We start from the raw sequence: 9,135 nt of genomic DNA on the forward strand, positions 1-9,135 counted from the left end.
GTGTGTGTGTGTGTGTGTGTGCGCATGTGTGTACAAGGAGGTGTGTGTGGACATACCTGTACAGGCAGGCAGGGTTAGAGGGGAAGGAACCTTTTTATTGCAAGTCCTTTCTCCAGTCAGATGGGAGGTGGCTTAAGGGTGCAGGCAGTACAGATGCTGTAGCGAGACACTCGGAGAGCTTTTCCCTTTGCCAAGGAGATGGTAGCTGTGAGCAACATCATACACCTGTTTGCACAGCCAGTGGGGAGGATTTGGGCCACAGATAATAACTGACAGGCATGTCCTCTCCCATTGCCTAAGGAGGAAAAGCCAGTGATTGAGACTGTGTACTGCAGGCCTTGGTTGCATGGCTACACCCGTGGCATTTTGTACCTGTAAAATACAGACAGGTTTCTAGGCCAACATGCAGGGCTGTGTGTTGGGCCAGCTGGAGCGTGCGGTGTGGTCGCCTGGTGCGCTCTGGAGCGTGTCCTCTGCCCAGGAAGCAACCACTTGCCGCAGCCCAGTTGTGCGTTAGGCAAGCACAGGAAAGATGTGTGTGCAGGGGGAGTGAAGGGGAGCTTACAACAGGAAAAACTGCAACGAGCTGTGCTTAACAGCAACTACTGTTGCCCCATCAGATTTACAAAACTCCAAGCAGACTTGCTCCTGCTGTTCCAAGTTTTTGCTTTTCACTCTTTCTCTACTCCTCATTTTGTCTTCTCACTGAGCTCAGCACACTTAGACACTTTCTCAGCTATTCCTGTCGCCTGCAAGGGCCTCATCTCCTATGCGATCTGCACTGAGCCATCTCTTGGAGTCCAGCTGAGCAAGCATCTCACACCTCTCACAGTGAAAGGAAAACTGAGGTTTCTGCTTTATTGATTGAGGCTCGGGGGAAGGGAGGTGGTGAACAGATACAAGTCACTGCTCTCCTCCATCTTCCTGCCTGTGAACTGTGCCAAATCCCTTTGGAGGTCAAAGCACATCTTTCTGACCAACGTGTGATTCATTCCTTTCTTGCCCTGCATCTTGGCTTAGGGCAAAGTCCTCAGGCAGTGCAGAGGGCAAAATTTAAGTGATGTCTTATTTTCCAGTGTCCATTTGCCTGTGGCTGAGAAACCCAGGACCAGGCATGACGACATACCTACTTGTGCCAGTACATAGTGACCATTAAATACCAGACTGGCCACTTGGAGTTTCTACAAGCAGCTTACAACCATCACAATAACTAGAAGCTCGAGCTTAGGTATGAATTTCACAATTTCCTGCAGACCCAGCGCACGAACCGTCACAGGGTGGGTCATGTGCCATGCCAGAGCCTCTTGCTCGAGTGGCACCCTGGCACCCTCGCCGCTCACCCTCAGCATGACCCTGGGACCCCTTTCTCACTTGGTGATTCCCAGGTGCCAACTGCTGTAGTACTGCATGTCAGAGTGCAAACGCAGGGATCACACACACACCCACCCTGAATTCTGATGCTTGTTTGGCAGAGAGGAGGGAGAGGACAAAGATTTTTTTGCAAAAAGCAGGAAATCCCTGGGTCAGCTTTTATTTCACTGCAGTAGAAAGAGAAATGATTCAGTGTCAGCAACTTTCCTCTTGTTCCTCCTTCCCCTGACTCAAGCGGAACTCTGGAGAGAAGTCCTGTGTAGCCACAAATTGTCTGTTCATGAAACAGGCTTTTGTACAACATCCTTGGTCAGCCAAGACGAGTTAGTGGCAAACAGTAAACACCAGCTGCGCCCCCCCCATCCCTGCATGAGCAGTGCTTGAAATGATCTATGACACAGCAGAGTGGCAGGAGCAGCAGGTATGTTTTCTGCCATCTGCTGTCAAATTTGGATGATAGGTTTTGTTTGAGAAGTCTGCCCTTAGGCACTGGCATGGTTTCAGCATTTGTTTTCCTGGTAAGACACAGTGCACATAAAAGACTGGAAGTACCTATGGACTTACTGATGTGGCAAACAGTGCCCTAAGGTCAGATACTACAGTACATGCGGTCACAGCCCACCTTTGAAGACAAAGAAGTGTCATTTTTTTCATGACACATAGTAAATAGCATTTCTAGATCGAGAGCAGATGTGTATCCCTGGATTATAAAATCTGAGGATTTACAATCAATCATTTTTTTTTATTTCTTTTACCATTTGGTAAGAGAAAAAAGCATGTGCTTGTGTTCTGTCCTCAACAGGATGTGGGAAGCAAAAGTGTGAGCTAGCTCAGTCTTACACCATCAGAAAGAGTTCACTTCCTGTAGCCTTGACTGGAATTCTGAATTCCTTGGACTGGGAAGTTATGTGGGTGGACAAGGGTCAATGAGAAACAGAGTCATAGTTAAGTTGTTGAAAGGTGTTTCAGACTTCACTGGCAGGTCAAGTTGGAAGAAAGGATGAGTGGTGAAAAGGTACCTGGCAGAGAGCAGTGGGGATATCAGAGAAAGTCTTTTAGTAATAGTGAAAGGCTAATTCATGTGATATGCACTGGAAAATCAGAGTTCTTGGGGTTGCTCCTCTGGAGGAGGGACAGGGATGGAGAGCAGGGGAGTACTTTGGCCTGAGATGAGTGCCCAGGAGAAACAGTGGCCGGAGGCAATAAGCTGCAGGCACCAAGGTGCACCTTCTTGGCAGGTAAAGTGTGAAGGAAAGAATGCTCAAGGCTCCAGACAACCACTGGTGACAGATGCTAGAGGAAGAGGGGAGGAAATGCTAGAGGGAAAATCTAGGAACCTGTGGAAGCTAGGAACTCTTGGGAAAGCAGGAGTGAACAATGTGTTTGCAGGAACTCAGAGAGGAAAGGATGGGGTAGGAAGGGTTGAAGAGTTTCCCTGCTGAAAGGAAATCTGGGATGACAAAAATGTGAGGAAAATTGCTGGAAAAATATGAGAGTAAAGTCATCATATTCCTTTGGTGACTACTCAGCACACTGCAGGGCCAAGACCATCATGGAGACAGTCCCTGGACCCAGCATCAGAGGCTGGACCCAGAACCAGTAGATGGGTTTTTTGTGGATTTCCCCATCTACTGGCAGGAGCAACTGGAAGGTTGACTTGGGGAAATGTCGTGGCCATTTCCAGCCAGCATCTGCTGGAGCAGCAGTTGTGCACATTTGCTCTGTAAAAGGGGAAGTGCATGTGTTAACTAGCCAGAAAGCATTTTGAAATAGGAAGCGTGTAGGATATGTTGGTGGTTATTTCTGCTTTCCCATCAGTCTGTCAAATACAGAAATACTGAGGATTGGGATCAGGGGAGTCCAGCCTGTCTAACTCTGGTACAAGCCTTGTGCCTGACCACTGGAACCTACTGAAGGAGCCCTGCTACAGCAAACACAGTGCTGCTATTCAACAAGGAGTGAGAACTAGGTGTCTTCAAAGGCATTTAGAGGGGAGTCTGGGGCAAACATATCCTCCATGTTAAGCAGAGTCTGAGAGGGAATGTTGATGAGTGGTGCTGTTAACATGTTGACTAATAAATTGATGAAACATAAGAGAATCAAATTTTTCTTCATTAGGGAGGACAGTGCCTCTTCACACTTCTGTGCATTTCATCTTTCCTGAGAAAGTCTGTCTCCATCACTGTTTTGTCTTTCAAGATTAAAGAAGAAAGATGCTCCTCTGCTCAGGATGCTGGTCTAGATCTGGAGTGTACTTCCATCTGTACCATCAACCTCCTCAGGGCTGTTTCAGCCTCACTCAACTGCATTTTGCTATCCACAAAACAACGCAAACGCTTTTCTCCAATTGCTCATCATCTCATCATATTTTCCTACTTCAGTGACTCCTCAGTCTTTTGTTACACTTCTGAGGAGCCCTGGCGCTCTGCCTCAGTCATAGACCCACAAACTTTTTCTAGCCTGACACAGCACAACATGCTGGCACAGGAAAATGCTGTGAGAGGAACGTTGCTATTGCAGCCAGATGTTACTAGGGTCTGAGTTAGCTCAGGAAATCCTCTGTTACAGGAGAAGCATGGATATATCCTCTGTGCTGTGCTGGCACATAAACTACTACTCACATTCTTTTGTCTCATCCATGAAATGTGTAGGAGGAGTAAAAACATACCCTATTCCAGTAAAACCATTCTTGCTTTGATTTAGTTTCACCTTCTGAGAACTCAGGGAGGTGGAACTTGATTTACAGTAACTGTTGGACCAAGATGAGAGCACAGTAAAATGGCTCCAAGTTCCAGGTGAGGCAAATAAATTCTCCTTTCCCACACCACACTCCTTGATGCGCAATAACAGCATTTCAGCAGAGTCACTGTCTTGCTTTGAAGTGACCACAACACCACGTTCTTTCTGCTTTATGCAAGGCACTGTGATTTCTTCCAGGGAATGCTTCTTGGTGTTGTCTCCTAAGGCAGCAGGCGGGTCTTTCTGGGGACCTGTCTGTGCTACTCTACAGCACTTTTCTTTTCTTAAGGCTGAAGACACCTCAATGAATTTGCTTTTTTTTTTTCTTTCTAGTATCTTCCGCAGTGTCATCCTTAGGTTATGGAATAGCAAAAGTATTTTATTATATTACCTCTTTTATCATAAGGAGCCCCTCTCAAAGAAATTCATCTGGGCTGTAAAGACATAAAAATGGGTTGGAAAGTGAATAAACAGACGTAGGAGAAGAGGGGCTGGTAACACTGGAGGTTTACCTCTCGGTTTCATTTTGCCTTTATGGACAACTGGAAAGGCCTTGACTAAAATAGTAGAGGAAGGAATCCAAGAGGAACTGCTGCTGCTGCTTGAGGAAGTAAGGCAAGTCAGATCATTTCAGAGAAGTGACACAGGGACAGTGGGAACAGCTGTCAAAAATGAGTCCAGCTCAGCTCCTGCAAATGTCCATTGTCCAAAGAGCTCTGGGTGCATCCAGATCCTGCATCATTCACAGCATCAGTGGTGGGGGACAAGACAGGCATTTGAATAAAATTATGTTTCCAGCTAAGAGCTGACACTGAAAGATGCTCCACAAGCATTCCTTCCTGTTCCCTGAGCTCTCTTGTATAGTGAGCATATATCCATCATTCAGGCAAAATTCCACATTTCCAAATCCCAGGGAGGGGCAGGCAGGAAACTAGAATCAAGCTGCTCAGACTAGGCCAATTCTGGGCCTGAGGAAGAGACCTCCAGGTAACAGAAAAATTGTTACTGAAAAGGACCATTGAATTAAGGCCTCCATAAGACTGCAATTTTTTACTCAGTTCCTCCTTAATCCCTATTTCAGCACTTTTTACGGGATCCAGGCCATTGGTGAACAAAGGCATGGAGTGCATGGAACTTGGCCCATTTTGCACCATCTGCCCTCAATACCAGAGACCCATCCTGGGCAAGTTTAACTTACTGATAAAAGATTTAACCTGCATTTTTAATCTAGTCAATTGTAAAATATCATCATCCTTTGTAGACATGATGGATGATTTATTTGGTGCAGAGCTTCTTTTACTGCTGTCAGTTTTGCTCAGCTCTCTCCACGCTCCACTGAAGTGTACGCTACCCAAGCCTTTCTTGTAAATCTATTCCCTACCTCTCCTTTCCCTCGTTTACTGGTTAGATTTCCCTTAGTACCTCCTGGCTTTACAATCTTCAGAAGACTTTTCAGTCTGTGGTCAGACAGATATGCAATGTGTGAACATGGCACTTACATGTACAGAATGGAAGGGTTGTGTAGCTTTGTTCAGAATTGTGAGGGAGGGCATATACTCTAGTACAACCTATATCTTAGAAGACTTCATGTGTTTTTCGCAGTATTCAGATTGCTGGCCTAGAAGAAAACTATATCATGCTGCAGTCACAGAGCAAATGTGAGGAAACAGTAGTAAATTTCCTTTAAAAAATTAAAAACATGGAAATGGGCCCATCAAGAGGTGAAACACTCCTGCTTAAGAAGTTTGTGTACTCTGTGTGCAAAACCAGACAAAAGTATAATTTCTCATAGAACATGTAAATATTTGCTTCTCTTAAAATGAATGGGTGTGACAAACATCCCCAGAATTATATGGACCCATAAAACTACTTAATTACTTGACATACTTGCTTACAGTTGCAACAAGACCTGTATTTGTGAGTCCATACTACGCCTGGCAATTAGTATTATTCTATTATTTACAGTAACAGCTGTATGATGTATCATGAAACATTCTGGCTGCAACGTGCTGTACAAAGTCTTCACAAAGCACTTCCACCTCCATACAACTCACAACTGAAGCTAAGAGGAAAAATACAACAAATCAGTATAAAGAAATACCTAGCAGAAAAGCAGATAAAATTGTTAGCAGCAAGAGTGAGATATCGGTATTGTGTTCCTTTGAAAATCTGCTCCTACAGAAAGTACACATAAAACTGTCTTGACCTGAATTCTGCCTGTGGGGTGAGGCAGGCTCACTAGGAAGTGAGGTTTCTCTGAGGAAACTAGGAACAGGTTTCTCTGCCTCTCATGTCCCCAAGAGTGCTCCTTCAGTGGAGTGGTCCTCAGAGGTGCTCCTGTTGCATCCACATGGCAACATGGAAACCCACTGTTAAGAATAAGCATCAGTACTCATTGCTCAGGCAAACAGAAAGGCGCAACAATTCCCCTTCTTTCCCTAGCTGAAGAATCATGTCTCTTGTCACTGTCCTCTCCGAAACATCTTCAGCTTTCTAGCTAGCAGGCAGCTTATTTTTAACTAGCTCAGCCCCTTGGTAAGACAGCCTAACCCTTCTATGTCTTCTCCTCTCAAAGAATTCAGAGCTTCCACATGTATGATTTTACTTCCTGCAAAGATGTTCACTGTAGCCATATAGCTTTTGTTTCTTAAAAAGTTCTTACCTTGGATCTGCCTTATCATCTGGTTAAGCTCAGAAATTATCAAACTCAGTATTTATCCATAGAGATATGCTCAGGAAGAGCATAGTATTGATCTAAGAAGCTTAGTGAGTCTCAACTTGTTTCAAAGAACACAGCTACACCCCAGAAGACACCTAGAGGGTTTGTAGCACAGAAGTCACTCCTTCCTGTCCAAGCCGCTTTAACACAAAATACAGAAAGATACTGTGTATACTTTCTGTTTTATCATGGTTGCTTTATGCTATCCCAGGATAGCAGATGATAAGAACAAACTCTCACCTCAGCAACACTGAGAACAGCTTGTGGCTACCAGTCTAGTCACCCACACCTTGCTTCTCACCAAAGAGGTTCAGGGTGATGTGATATCTTGTGCTGACACCAGCACAGAAGACCAAAGGTTTTGGTATGATCCTCCTCCAGACCTAACAGTCAAGAGTGCTCCCCCTCAAAAGCAGCCTGTTATTCCTTCTAACTTGTGATCAACCTGTTGGCACTTCACACCTTGGTCATCCTTACTTCAGCTTCAGCAGCAGAATGTGTTAACTAGTTTTACTTGGATTAGAGGCATGCTGACCCTCTTGGGTCTTCTGCTTTCTGTCAGCTAGTCAAACTCATCAAGGATGTTCTATTGCCGTGATATACATTGTGGTACATAACTAGTTAGGATAACCTGTATAGGCTCTATGGAGACCTGGACTGAGCTGAGTGGATGTAAAGTATGAACACTTGATGCATGAAACTTACTGACACTTCCCCTCCTGCATACCACTACTGTTTAATGAGACTTGAAGATATGTGAAAAGCACAGCCAGAAACAAGATCAGCTCTTCTAAATTCATGAATAATGAAAAAGGTGTATTCAGTTGCCCTGGAGGTTACCCCACAGAAGGATTTTCAAGTGAGCTCCTTCGTAAGCAGAAAATCCCTACAGCAAGGCCTTTCATGTGATTCAGTTAGTCGTGCACCCATCTTAAATGAAAATTTACTCTTGCATAACATTAAATACAATCAGCTGCATAAGCAGGCTCTTTCTCACCACGTCTTACCCTACGTCAGTATCCGTTGGTGATGTTGAGTAAGAGAAGATAATCTTGCTCCTGAGCAGTAAGTAGGTAAGCTGTTTTCAGTCACAGAAAAAATAGCTAAGTGGAATAGTTAGTGAGCATTAGCGTGGAGGTGAACTTACACAGACCCTGGTAACAGACAGCTGATTCTGTCCTTGCTACAAGCTGGAGCTAGCAGGTGAGGGGAGGAAGAACAAAGCACAAAATGAGAACAAATTCAAAATATTAAGAGCATCCCATTGGAGAGATCAGAACTTTGGTACATGCTTTCAAGTTCTGGGGTTTCTCTGTTGATTGGCACTTGGTATGTGCTACAAACAGAAAAATGGTTTTAGAGGTTCAAGCAGCTGCTCTAGGTTTCTGAAGGCAGAGCCTGCTTCCTCAAGCCAATTTCATCAGAAGTAACCAACCAGGCTGGGAAAGAAAGCTGCTTTCAACTTCCAGTACTTCACCTTTAGGCAAGAACTCAGTCTGCAAGCATGAGGGTGGATCTAAATAGGAACATCTCTCCTGCTCACTCACTGCCTCTCCTCACATTTCTAAGTGCTCTGGAAAGAAACTTTCAGAGCAGTGTACTGGAAGTAGGTGGCAAGGTGTTGGCAGTGGGGGGCTGCAGGGAGGCCTCTGTGTGAGGAGGCTGGGACTGCCCCACGCCAGACAGAACTACTTCCAGCCAGCTCCCAGGGACCCACTGCAGGACACAGCTGAGCACCTCAGCCAAGATGGTGGTACCTCTGAGAAGATTTATTTAAGGGCAAAACACCACACAGGCAGAGGAAGGGGTGGGCAGGAAGTTAGAAACAGCAGTACAAACACCAAGGTGAGTGAAGGAGGAGGCAGAAGAGGTGCTCCAGGCACCAGAGCAGAGATTCCCCTGAAGCCCGTGGAAAGCAGCCCACTGGAGCATGTGGATATTTCCTGAAGGAACAATGACTCCTGGACAGCCCATGCAGGAGCAGGATGCAGCCCACAGGAAGGACCCACACTGGAGCAGGGGAACAGTTTGAAGAGGAAGGAGCAGCAGAGAGGAACTGTTATGGACTGACTGCAACCCCCACTCCCCATCCCCCTGCACCCCTTGGGGCAGGGGAAAAGGTAGAAGACTGGGAATGAAGAAGTGAAGTTGAGCCAAGGCGAAAGGGTAGGTGAGGTAGGGGAAGTTGTTGTTTTAGTTTTTGTCTCTGTTTCTCACCACCCTACTCAATGTCTAATTGGCGATAAATTTAATTCTCCCCAATTTAAGTGTTTTGCCCATGACAGTAGCTGGTAAGCGATCTCCCT

The sequence above is a fragment of the Strix aluco genome, chromosome 2 (genome assembly GCF_031877795.1).
Source record: "Strix aluco isolate bStrAlu1 chromosome 2, bStrAlu1.hap1, whole genome shotgun sequence".
Taxonomy (NCBI): domain Eukaryota; kingdom Metazoa; phylum Chordata; class Aves; order Strigiformes; family Strigidae; genus Strix; species Strix aluco.